At 43.0% G+C, this 13,869-nt stretch overlaps 1 pseudogene; it reads left to right on the top strand.

Moving 5' to 3' along the window:
• The first annotated feature begins 754 nt into the window (after positions 1–754).
• On the top strand, positions 755–2,043 carry LOC132540432 (cytochrome b-like; annotated as a pseudogene).
• The last annotated feature ends 11,826 nt before the right edge of the window (positions 2,044–13,869 follow it).

Below are 13,869 nucleotides of genomic sequence, written 5' to 3'. Positions count from 1 at the left end.
CAATCCATATCAAATAATATTGCTTCTGCCGATCACAACCTAATCAACACAACAATTGCCAACTCAACATGCTTTACTTCAGACTGAGTCCAGAGACTTCACGTGTGGAATGACAACCCTTCAGCTTCATTACTCGGGTGAGACCTTTCCTTCGTAGTATACTTTAATTCCATCTCAGGTGGTTCACTTTCTAACAAAGTCCCAAAACCTAGATATACACCAGTTTCTGTGAGAGAGACCATATGTTCACACGTACCCATAAACTACTGCAAAATGTATACCTGAAAGCAGAAGTACACCAGAGTTTGCAGTGAGTATCCGCCTAACATTTCCTCTCCACTGTTCCAAGCTTTGGGTCCATGATTGCTAAACAATTTGTTTGGTTTTGTATGTTAACTCTCTTTTCAGACACCAGGTTCCAGATGTCATCAGGATGCCGGCCAGGCTTCCCTGGACTGAAGACCCCACCAATGTGTCCTGAAGCTCTGCTTCCCCAGAAACCCACCCTACTAGGGAAAGAGAGAGGCAGACTAGGAGTATGGACCGACCAGTCAACGCCAATGTTCAGCGGGGAAGCAATTACATAAGCCAGACCTTCCACCTTCTATAACCCACAAAGACCCTGGGTCCATGCTCCCAGAGGGATAGAGAGTGGGAAAGCTATCAGGGGAGGGGGTGGGATATGGAGACTGGGTGGTGGGAATTGTGTGGAGTTGTACCCCTCCTACCCTATGGTTTTGTTAATTTAGCCTTTCTTAAATAAAAAAAAAAGAAAATCCTACGAATCCCATTAAAAAATTAGACTAAATAATAATACTAAATAGTTTATCATAAATCTTGCACGATAGTAATCTCGTGACCTATGATATGAAAAGACATTTGTGTAATTCAACTACAAGAATATAATGCTAAATCTATGAAAAACTCACCCACTAATAAAAATTCTTAATAATTCTTTCATTGATTTACCTACCCCATCAAATATCTCTTCTTGATGGAATTTCAGTTCTTTACTAGGCTTATGTCTAATTATGCAAATTACTACAGGCCTATTTCTAGCTATACACTATACATCATATACACTAAAAGCATTTTCATCAGTCACCCATATATGTTGAGATGTAAATTATGGTTGATTAAACTGCTATATTCATGCTAATGGGGCTTCCATATTTTTTTATCTGTCTTTTCTTACATATTGGTCGAGGTCTTTATTATGATTCCTATATATTTACAGAAACAGGAAATATCAGAATTATTTTGTTAATCGCTACTATAGCTACAGCTTTTATGGGTTACATTTTACCATGAGGACAAATATCCTTTTGAGGAGCTACAGTCATTACAAATTTATTATCTGCTATTCCTTATATTGGAACAGATCTAGTACAATGAATTTGAGGAGCATTTTCAGTAGATAAAGCTACTCTAACCCGTTTTTTCACTTTTCACTTTATTCTCCCATTTATTATTACTGCCCTCACAATAATCCACCCATTATTCCTTCATGAAACTGGTTCTAATAACCCTACAGGAATTATTTCAGAATCTGACAAAATTCCATTTCACCCTTATTATACTATAAATGATATTCTAGGAATAGCCTCATTAATCTTTGTTTAAATAATATTAGCATTATTTTCCCCAGATCTTTTAGGTGAGCCAGACAATTATACCCCTGCTAACTCCTTAAATACACCCCCACACATCAAACCTGAGTGATATTTTCTATTTGCATACACAATTCTTCCATCAATCCCCAACAAATTAGGGGGTATCTTAGCATTATTCATATCTATCTTTATTTTATTTATTATACCTTCCCTACATACTTCAAAACAACGAAGTATAGCATTTTGACCTATAAGTCAATGTGGTTTCTGACTACTAGTATCAGACCTATTAATTCTTACCTGAATCGGAAGCCAACCTGTAGAAGACCCATACATCATTACTGGCCAACTAGCTTCAATTTATTACTTCTTTTCTAGTCTTATCTTAATACCTTTAATTGGCCTTATCGAAAACTATATACTTAAATGAAGAGTCTTTGTAGTACAAATATTAATACACTGGTTTGGTAAACCAAAGAAGTGGGAATATACCCTCCTGAGACACTCAAGGAAAAGACTACAGCCCTACCATCAACACCCAAAGCTGATATTCTTACTTAAACTATTCCCTGAATATACATATATTATAAGTATATAGATAGATATGTAACATATAGATATGTAATAGTTACCATCAGAATTAACTATTGTTGGTGCACTAGGATGAACAAACTTACTATTACTATACACAAGGAGCTAGGTTCAAGGAGCTAGGTTCAAGCCCACCAGTCCCTATCTACAGGGGAGGAACAATGACAAGCAGACCTGCAAGGCTTTATATATCTCTTCCTTTCCACTTCCCCTTCCTTCTCAATTTTTATCTTATCAATCATAATAAATCTTCAAAATCTTACTATTAGGTAGACTATTTGGAAAAGATTACATGACTATGTGGAAATTATAAATATTTACAATTTTTATAAATACTAAACATTGATATTAATAAATATTAATTATAAATATAATATCCATATTTAAATATAATTATAATAAATATTTAAATATAAATTATATTTATAAAAATTAAATATTTATAAATGTTTTAAAAATATTTATTTATTATATAGGCAGCAGATGATTAGAATATAGAGAAAATTATTAAGAACTTACTGTTGGTGACCCAGCCAGGACCGGGAGCGGCGCGTGGACTGAGCGACCATCTTTTCTGGATGCCAGGGAGTCAGGCGCCTCACCCTAAGAAGCCCTGGTGTGCCTTCCTCCATCCTGCTCTGGTAGGGCGCTGCAGCAGGCAATCCAGTGATTGGCTGGAAGCTGTTGCTCCTCCTCTGGCATGTGGAGCTGGGCTTACTGGGCAGCCAGGGCCCACTGTTGCTGGCACTTCGTCTTCCTGCTGGTCCACCAGAAACAGTGGAAGGCCTATGTGCTCGACTTCCAGCGTGGCTTCTTGTGGGCTGTGGGGGGGGGGTGGCAGCGGCATCAGTGGCCTGCTGCTTGCAGGCCTGCGAGCTGTGGGTGCGGAGGAGTGGTGGGCGGCTGGTGGTGGACTTCCTGCTCTGCCTGTTCCTGTGCATGCCGTCCTAGGTGCTGTGCTCCTGCCAGGACCAGCCATGAGCCCAGCGTGGCCCCCTCCCCTCCTTGCCCCATGAGCCCTGAGCAGGTGCTGCAAGGCGTGGCCCTGGCCTGAGGGAGTCCCATGGCCCGGGGCAGGTAGGCCACACACCTCCTCGGAGTGCCCCACAACAGCCTAGCTTCCCCACAGAGCCATGGACTTCCTGCAGGTGTCACCCGAAGCTAGAGAGATGGCATCCCTCAAGCACATGGACTGTGGGCCCAGATGCCTGGGGGGAGAGGAGCAGAGCAGAGCCAGGAGCTGGAGCCTCAGCACCCCAGGCCCCTGAACACCCTCAGGCCCCTTCCTCCTCTCAGCACCCCTAGGCCCCTGAATATGCTCAGGCCTCCTCCTCCTTTCAGCACCCCAGGCCCCTGAACACCCTCAGGCCCTCTCCCCTGAGTACCCAACGCCCCTGAACCCCCTCAGGCACCCTCCTCTCAGCCTCCCAGGGCCCTCAAACCCTCAGGCCCCGTCCTCATTTCAGCACCCCATGCCTCTGAACACCCTCAGGCCTCCTCCTCCCCTCAGGACCACAGATCTCTGAACACCCTCAGGCCCCCTCCTCCTCTCAGCACCCAAGGCCCCTAAACACCCTCAGGTCTCCTCCTCCCCTCAGCACCCCAGGCCCCTGAATACCCTAAGACCCCCTCCTCTCAGCACCCCAGGCCCCTGAACACCCTCAGGTCACCCTCCTCTATGCACACCAGGCCTCTGAACAGCCTCAGGCCCCCTCCTCTCAGCACCCCATACCCCTGGACACCCTCAGGCCACCTCCGCCCCTCAGCACCCAAGGCCCCTGAACACTCTCATCATGGTAAAATCAACATGAATCAAACATCATGGTAAAATTAATTTAACATGCTTGTGTACTGATTTGAAAGTTATGGAAGTGAAATGGAAGAAGTGAATAACTGGGTATACTAGATTTTAGAAGAAAATCTAAATGTGTTATTATATTTTGAAATTAAGAAAACAAAAAGTAACTAGAGATACAAAAGAGTATATGTGAGAGAAAGGACATGACTTTTAAAATTTAAATTTATTTGTTTGATAGGGCAGAGAACATTTGAGAGAGGGAGAGAAAGAAAGACACTGTAGCAGTATTTCATCATTCAAGGAGCTCCCCCCTTGAAGGTGCAGACTGAGGGCTTCAACCAGATTTTTGCACATGATAACATGTACCCTTATCTTGGTGTGCCACTGCCCTGCCTAAAGAACATAACTATTCTACACATGAATTTGTTGAAGAGTTTACTATGTAGCAAAGGTCTTTGACTAGACCAAATGCAGCACAGGAGTCCATATGACAGAACAGTTTGGTTATGTGCCACAAGTCTCATTCAGCAGTTACTTAGAAACATGTATATTTATAGACAAAGAAAACCGTAAAAATTGCATATGGTCTTCTGACCATTTGAGCACTTAAATTTAACTGGAGAAGTGAAGTGGAAGCCAATTTAATCTCTTTTTTTCTCCCCTTTTTAATACCTTTGTGGCACAATATTACACCTACTGTTACAATTTGCTGCTCTGAGTTAAATCCCTGATGGCCAGGCTCTGAGATTACTAAAACGAAAAGCTGGCGGATATAAGAGTGTCGTATGCTTTACATTGGATTGTTCTAGCCCTCCCCCGCCAAGAGAATTGGGTGAGTCCTATTAATTTGGCGGGCCTGCTTGGCCCCGCCCCAAAAAGAAACCCAGAGAGGGTAAAGGATCCTCAAAAAGTTTTGATAAAGATATTCTAACAAGAAAATACACAAAGAATATCACTTACTGTGTGTTGATTTAGTTATTGTTTATGAAGTACCTATTATGTGTCAAAGACTATCCTGAAATGGATTAGTGATAAGCAAGATTAAAATATGCCTAGAAATCATTGAGCTCAAATTCAACCAACCAGAGAAACTGTATCCTTATTACAGTTCTCAAAACAGTTGTCCAAGCTCACTGTGTGTTTTATTTTGTTATTGTTGTTTGCTTTACAAGGTACACTTTTAAAACAAATCTATACTTTTTTATAAGATATAAAAACATTTTCCCATATACCCAGAAGTCACAATCATTCTTTACTAGCCCTTTGAATAATTCTTGCCAATTGAATCCTGCATGATTGTTCAAGAAATTATCCAAAAAATGTTAGAAATCAGGAGAGAGAGCAAAAAATGTAAGGAAAGAAAGTGGACCAAGAAAACAAAAAAGTGTAAGCATCTGTTATGGACTGAATATTTAGATAGACTACAAATTCATATGCTATGATCCTGTTCTATATATAAGTGATAATTTTGGGAGCTGGGCACTTTGAAATGTGATTAATTGCAGAGGATAGGCCTCTTTGAATGTAAACTGTTCTCTTGTAAAATAGATGTGAGAGGACTCCTGCACCCTTCCTGTCATTTAAAGATATCTTTTTAAAAATATTTATTTATTATTTATTTCCATTTCTCTCTGTCCTATCCAACAACAACAACATCAATAACAACAACAATAATAACAATAAAAACAACAACGGCAATAGAAGGGAATAAATAAAAATAGATAAATATTAGGAAAAATAATTTTGGCCCATAATATTAGATTGGGGAATGTTAAGCAAAGGTGATGAGATATCTCTGAACCCCAGCTTTACTGTGGCCCAGAATTGTGGTGACCTGGAATCTTTACTTTTGCTTGATCATAAAGAGGAAAGAGAATCTGAAGAACACTTGAGAAAGATAGGTTTTGTTTCCCTTGCCCAGAGGGAAGAGGAATAAAGGAAAGACACCCAGAAGTTGTACAGGTGTAACTCAGAAAGGTAGTGAAGATGGGACCTTAGAAGTAAATAAAAATGCATATCAATTTCAACTGGGGTCAGAAATCTTTGCCAAAATGGCTCATATAATTTCCTAGTGTGTAACCTTTCATTTTCCTAACTAAAAATGTTTAGAATATCAGAAGAACAAGCAAACCAAAAAGCTATGAAGAACACTTACATAGATTTAGAGAGAAATAGCCTTTAAAGGTGTAGTAAAAAAAATCACTAATTTGAGTCCTATAAATACACTCAATGGAGTGCTACTCAACAGTTAAGCAAGACTGTACTGTGCCATTTCGGACAATGTATGGACCTGGCTGTGACTGTGGTTGTTCTGATCTCAGAAATATAGACAAGAGAAACACGTGAACTGGAAAAAAGAACATTCGGAAGCAGTAACAGGTATAGTATGATGTCCCAGCTGTGACCATGAACTGCGAGCTCAGACCAATAGGGACTCAGCAGCTACACAGGCTCTGGCAGTAAATATATATATATACGCCCTGGTTTGAGAGGTTGGAGGTAAACAGTTAATTCTATCCACAGAATTTTGTTTTTCAATAATGGGAGTTATTAAAAAACCTTCTAGCCCTTTTCTCTACTCTGAAGCCATTTTCTCAGACGATGCTTATATCCAACTTCATTCTAGCTATCAAACTCAAGCAAAACTACCATAGGTATGGGTCCCTAGAAACATGCCTAAAATGGACTTTCTAGCTTTCTTCCACCCTAAAACTCCTGATCTCACCTGCTCTAATCCTACTTTTTGGTTCCTGTTCATTAGCCTTTTTGTCTTACTTTATGCCCTGCAATCTTCTGCAGATGCTACAACGATTCCATCCTGACTTTTCTGTGATGAAGTTCTCAATGTGTCCTGGAACCTCACCTCTCTAGAACGCTACCACACCAGGGAAAGATAAACGTAGGCTGGGGTTATAGATCAACCTGCCAACGCCCAAGTCCAGTGGAGAAGCAATTATAGAAGTCAGAACATCTACCGTCTGTACCACCCAAACTATTTTCATCCATACTCTCTGTGAGAGATACTTGATAGGAGGAGGAAGAGGGGGAGGGGGAGAGGGCTCAGAACTTCAGCTCTATTAGGTCGCAGAGACAGAGGATGAAAAGCGGAGACATATTTGGATGTAGTAATGGAGTTATGTATAGCTTGGAGGGAAAGAGAGGGCTAGACCTAGAAGATAAAGGAGGCAACTATATACAAATGTAGATAGATAGTTGTAGAGATGATAGTTAATTCATGTCTGCCGCCTTGGGGAACTGCCATGGACTGTAATGGAGGGATTAGGGATCCAGAACTCTGGTGGTGGGAACAGTGTGGAATTGTACCCCTGTTGACATGTGATTTTGTAAATCAATATTGAATCATTAATAAGGGCCAGGTGATGGTGCACCTGGTTAAGTGCATACATTACAGTACAGAAGGACCCAGGTTCAAGCTCCTGCCCCCCCCACTTGCAGGGAAGAAACTTCACAAGTGGTGAAGCAGGGCTGCAGGTGTCTCTCTGACCCTCTCCCTCTCTATCTTCCCCATTCCTCTCAATTTCTCTCTGTCTCTATCCAATAATAAATAAATTAGAGTCAATAATTTAAAAAAAGAATAGAATGCAAGAACACAGGGGTAAAAGGGCAAATACAGATAATTATAGGTAGTTAAATAAATAATAGTTAACCCTTATCTATGACTTTGGGAGAACTAGTGTAGTTTCCAATGGAGGGAATGGGTACACATAACTCTGGTGGTAGGAACAGTGTGGAATTATACCCTGTTATCTCTAAATTTTGTAAATAAATATTAAATCACTAATAAAAACGCCTCTAAACCCAAAACTTCAAAAATAGCTATTATATTTGCAGACCTTACTATTTAACATACTAAATAGACTGTAGGGCATTTTCCTACCTGCTTTTATTTTTATCTTTATTTTTTTTTCATTATTTAGTCTCTATTATACAATAAATGACAGCCTAGTCTTGGAGAATGCAAATATTCATCTATGCAAATATCACCTATTAGTTCTCTGAGTGATTATATGCATGTCTCTCCCAAACATTTTTCAGATTTTATATATAGGTAAAGTCATGAGCTCCTTTTATTTAGGTGATGCATAGCTAAAAGGTGATTCCCTTTGCTATATTGTTTCTGTGAAGGGAAAACACAAGGATTGAGGACAAAAACTATTATTTTAGTCCCACTAATGTTAATATATATATATATATATATATATATATATATATATTTTTTTTTTATTAGCCTTTTACAGAAGTCAATTGATAAAAGAAACGAATGCTTAAAATTCTCTCCTAATTAAGCACTAGAAATCTCGTTTATAGAAATGCAGTGTATTCTAAGTAGCACCTACATTCATAGTTTGGATTATGAGTCAGTAGGAAAATAATATCTAAAAATTGTCACTTCTTAGCTTTGCTTTACTAAAAGCAAGTATGATTGCCCAACAGTAAAATAGTTATTTTAAAGTCAGTATACACTTCTAGAGAGATCTGCTTTTGCACATGTAATAGTATAAAGGGACTACTCACAAGGAAACAAGAAAGTTCTATTTACAAAATTTATGCCAGCTTAGCAAATGATTTATGTACAACAAACACTCTGGAGAACTATTGGAATCATATGTTCCATAGGTAAAAGTTATCTTATAAAAAATAAAAACCACCAGGGGTTCCTGGAAGATGGTGGACAGAGAAGCTGCTGTGGCTTGAGCTCCAACCACATTGATGGGAAACGGTAGGATTTTCTGCCCTTAGTAGGCCAGTCAATAAGGGGTCCTAACGGTGACAAGAAGCAGGTCACTATAACTTAACTTGGGTTAAAAAACAGAGCAAAAAGAAAGGGAAAATTGTTTCTTTTAAATTATTATTCCCAAATTGCACCCAATCCTCCAACACAGACTGAATAATTTTAATATATAGGCTATGTATTTGATATGCGGACTCTCTCAAAAGATACTGGGTACTGTACAGCAAACCCTATCAAAAGGATATTGCAAAGTTAACCCAATTACCAAATAATGTGATGATAACATTGACTATCGATTGTCTTTTTGAACCCTTAGACAGCAGGAACCTCACATCTCCACTATAGAGCCTCTACCTCCCCCAGTCTTGGAACCCTTGGATAGGGCCCACTTTCCCGTATGCCTCACTCAATCCATATCAAATAATATTGCATCTGCCGATCACAACCTAATCAACACAACGATGGCCACCTCAACATGCTTCAATTCAGACTGTGTCCAGAGACTTCACGTGTGGAATGACAACCCTTCAGCTTCATTACTCGTGTGAGACCTTTCCTTTCATAGTATACTCTAATTTCATCTCAGGTGGTTCACTTTCTAACAAAGACCCAAAACCTAGATATACACCAGTTTCAGTGAGAGAGACCATATGTTCACACGTATCCATAAACTACTGCAAAATATATACCTGAAAGCAGAAGTACACTAGAGTTTGCAGTGTGTATCCCCCTAACACTTCCTCTCCACTATTGCAAGCTTTGGGTCCATGAGTGCTCAACAATTTGTTTGGCTTTGTATATTAACTCACTTTTCAGTCACCAGGTTCCAGATATCATAAGGATGCTGGTCAGGCTTCCCTGGACTGAAGACCCCACCAATGTATCCTGGAGCTCTGCTTCCCCAGAGACCCACCCTACTAGGGAAAGAGAGAGGCAGACTAGGAGTATGGACCGACCAGTCAATGCCCATGTTCTGCAGGGAAGCAATAACAGAAGCCAGACCTTCCATCTTCTGCAACCCACAATGACCCTGGGTCCATGCTCCCAGAGGGATAGAGAGTGGGAAACCTATCAGGGGAGGGGGTGGGAAATGGAGACTGGGTGGTGGGAATTGTGTGGAGTTGTACCCTTCCTACCCTATGTTTTGTTTTTTTTAATTTATGCTTTCGTAAATAAAAAATAAATTTTAAAAAAAGGACAGGACTCTGGTCCTCAGTGGTGTTTGTTTGTTTGTGTCTGTGTCACTAGGAGGACAGGACTCTGTGATCCTCAGTGGTGTGTGTGTGTTTGTGTGTCCCCAGGAGGGCAGGACTCTGTGGTGATGAGTGCTGTGTGTATGTGTATTTGTGTGTCCCCAGAAGAGCAGGAATCTGTGGTCCTGAGTAGTGTGTGTATGTGTTTGTGTGTCCCCAGGATGGCAGGCTTCTGTGATCCTGAGTGGTATGTGTGTGTCTGTACGTGTGTGTGTGTGTGTATCCCCATTAGGACAGGATTCTGTGGTCCTGATGGTATGTGTGTGTGTGTCCCCAGGGGTACAGGACACTGTGATCCTATGTGCTGTGTATGATTTTCCCCAAGAGGGCAAGACTTTGTGATCCTTTGTGCAGTGTGTGTGTGTGTGTGTGTGTGTGTGTGTGTGTGTATGTGTGTCCTCTGAAGGGCAGGACTGTGTGGTCCTGAATGGTGTGTATGTGTATGTGTGTGTCCCAAGGAGGACTGGACCCATGGTCCTCAGTGGTGTGTGTGTGTGTGTGTGTGTGTGTGTATGTGTGTGTGTATGTCCCCAGGATGCAGAACTCTGTGCTCTTGAGTGGTTTGTGTGTGTGTCTGTATGTACCCAGGAGACAAGACACTGTGGATCTTAATGGTGTGTGTGTGTCCCCAGGAAGACAGGTCTCTGTAGTCCTGAGTGGTGTGTGTGTGTGTGTGTGTGTGTGTGTGTGTACACCCAGAAGGGCAGGACTCTGTGTCCTGAGTGGTGTGTGTGTGTGTTCCCAGGATGACAGTAGTCTGTGGTCCTGAGTGGTGTCTGTGTGTGTGTGTCTATGTCTGTGTGTGTATCCCCAGGCGGACAAGACTCTGAGGTACTGAGTGGTGTGTGTATTTGTGTGTGTGTTTGTGTGTCCACAGGAGTGCAGGACTCTGTGGTCCTGCGTGGTGTGTATCTGTGTGTCCCTAGAAGGACAGGACTCTGTGATCCTGAGTGGTGTGTGTTTGTACGTGTGTGTGTGTGTCACCAGGAAGGCAGGCCTCTGTGGTCCTCAGTGGTGTGTGTGTGTCTCCAGGAGGACAGGAATCTGTGGCCCTGAGTTGTGTGTGTGTGTGTGTGTGTGTGTGTGTGCATGTGTGTGTCCCCAGGTGTACAAGACTGTAGTCATGAGTGGTGTGTGTTTGAATGTGTGTGTCCCAAGGAGGACAGGACTCTGTGATCCTGAGTGGTGGTTATGTGTGTCCCCAGGAAGGCAGGACTCTGTGGTCCTGAGTGGTGTGTGTGTGTGTGTGTGTGTGTGTGTGTGTGTGTGTGTGTGTGTGTGTATCCCGAGGAGTGCAGGACTCTGTGATCCAAACTGGGGTGTGTGTGTGTTTGTATGTCCCCTGGAGGGCAGGACCCTGTGGTCATGAGTGGGATGTGTGTGTCCCAAGGAGGGCAGGACTCTGTGGCCCTGAGTGGGGTGTGTGTTTTTGTATGTCCCCCGGAGGGCAGGACTCTGTGGTCATCAGTGATAAGTGTGTATGTGTATCTCCAGGAGGACAGGACTCTGGTTCTGAGTGTTGTGTGTGTGTCTGTGTGTGAGTGAGTGTGTGTGTTTGTGTATATCCCTAGGAGTGAAGAACCTTGTGATCCTGAGTGGTGTGTGTGTGTGTGTGTCTTTGTGTCTGTCCCTTGGAGAGCAGGACTCTGTGGTCCTGAGTGCTGTGTGTATGTGTATTTGTGTGTCCCCAGAAGGGCAGGACTCTGTGGTTGAGTGGTGTGGTCCTGAAAGGTGTGTGTATGTCTGTGTGTGTGTGTGTGTGTGTGTCTATGTGTGTGTGTGTGTATCCCAGGGATGACAAGACTCTGTGGTCCTGAGTGTTTTTTATATGTATATTTGTGTCCCCAGGAAGGCAGGACTCTGTGGTACTCAGTGGTGTGTGTGTGTGTGTGTGTGTGTGTGTCCAGATGGTCAGGACTCTGTGGTCCTGAGTAGTGTGTATGTTTGTTTGTATGTTCTAAGGAGGGCATGACTCTGTGGTGCTGAGTGATGTGTGTGTGTGTGTGTGTGTGTGTGTGTGTGTGTGTGTGTGTCCCCCTAGGTGTGTAGGACTTCAAAATCCTGAGTTTTGTGTGTGTTTGTGTGTGTGTGTGTCTGTGTCCTAGAAGTATAGGACTCTGTGGTACTCAGTGGTGTGGGTGTGTGTGTGTGTGTGTGTGTGTGTGTGTCTGTCCCTAGGAGGGCAGGACTCTGGTTGAGTGGTGTGGTCCTGAAAGGTGTGTGTATGTGTGTGTGTGTGTGTGTGTGTGTGTGTGTGTGTGTGTGTATGTGTGTGTGTGTATCCCAGGGATGAGAAGACTCTGTGGTCCTGAGTGTTTTTTCTATGTATATTTGTGTCCCCAGGAGGGCAGGAATCTGTGGTCCTATGTGGTGTGTGTGTGTGCATGTGTGTGTGTGTGTGTGTGTGTGTATGTGTGTGTGTGTGTGTGTGTGTCCAGATGGTCAGGACTCTGTGGTCCTGAGTAGTGTGTATGTTTGTTTGTATGTTCTAAGGAAGGCATGACTCTGTGGTGCTGAGTGCTGTGTGTGTGTGTGTGTGTGTGTGTATGTGTGTGTCTCCAAGAGGACAGGAATCTCTCATCCAAAGTTGTGTGTGTGTGAGTTTGTGTATGTCCCTAGGAGTGTAGGACTTTGTAATCCTGAGTTTTGTGTGTGTGTGTTTGTGTGTGTGTGTGTGTGTCTGTGTCCCTAGAAGTATAGGACTCTGTGGTACTCAGTGGTGTGTGTATGTGTATTTGTGTGTCCCCAGGATTGCAGGACTCTGAAGTCCTGAGTGGTGTGTGTATGTCTGAATTGTGTGTGTGTGTGTGTGAGTGTGTGTGTGTGTGTGTGTGTCTGCTAAAATGCAGGACTCTGTGGTCCTGAGTGGTGTGTGTCTGTGTGTCCCTAGGAGGATTGGACTCTGTGGTCCTGAGTGGTGTGTGTGTGTTTGTCCCGAGGAGGACCGTGTTCATGTCCTGAGTGCTGTGTGTGTGTGTGTGTATGTCCCCAGGATACAGGACTCTGTGCTTTTGAGTGGTGTGTCTCTCTGTGTGTATGTCCCCAGGAGGGCTGGACTCTGAAGTCCTGTGTGGTATGTGTCGGTGTGTCCCTAGGAGGATAGGACTCTGTGGTCCTGAGTGGTGTGTGTGTGTGTGTGTGTGTGTGTGTGTGTGTGTGTCCCCAGGAGGTCAAGAATATGTTGTCCTGAGTTGTGTGTGTGTGTCCCAGGGACAACAAGACTCTGTGGTCATGAGTGGTTTTTCTGTGTATATTTGTGTCCCCAGGAGAGCAGGACTCTGTGGTCCTATGTGGTATGTGTGTGTGTGTGTATGTGTATCCCCATGAGTGCAGGATTCTGTGGTCCTAACTGGGGTGTGTGTGTGTTTGTATGTACCCTGGAGGGCAGGACCCTGTGGTCATGAGTGGGATGTGTGTGTTTGTGTGTGTCTCCAGGAGGGCAGGACTCTGTGGTCCTGAGTGGGGTGTGTGTGTTTGTATGTCCCCAGGAGGGCAGGACTCTGTAGAAGTCAGAGGTATGTGTGTATGTATATCTCCAGGAGGACAGGACTCTGTGGTCCTCAGTGGTGTGTGTGTATGTTTGTGTGTCCCTAGGAGGTCAGACTCTGTGGCCCTGAGAGCTGTGTATATGTGTATTTATGTGTCCCAAGAAGGGCAGGAATTTGTGGACCTCAGTGGTGTATGTGTTTTTGTATGTCCCCAAGAGGGCAGGACTCTGTGGTCCTAAATGGTGTGTGTGTGTCTGTATGTTTTGTGTATGTGTATCCCCAGGAGGATAGGACTCTGTGGTACTGATGGTGTGTGTTTGTCCCCATGAGGACAGGACACTGTGGTTCTGAGTGCTGTGTGTGTGTCCCCAGG

Source organism: Erinaceus europaeus, chromosome 9, assembly GCF_950295315.1.
Source record: "Erinaceus europaeus chromosome 9, mEriEur2.1, whole genome shotgun sequence".
NCBI lineage: Eukaryota > Metazoa > Chordata > Mammalia > Eulipotyphla > Erinaceidae > Erinaceus > Erinaceus europaeus.
Note: the sequence above shows the minus strand (reverse complement) of the source record. Positions and strands in the feature narration are given on the sequence as shown.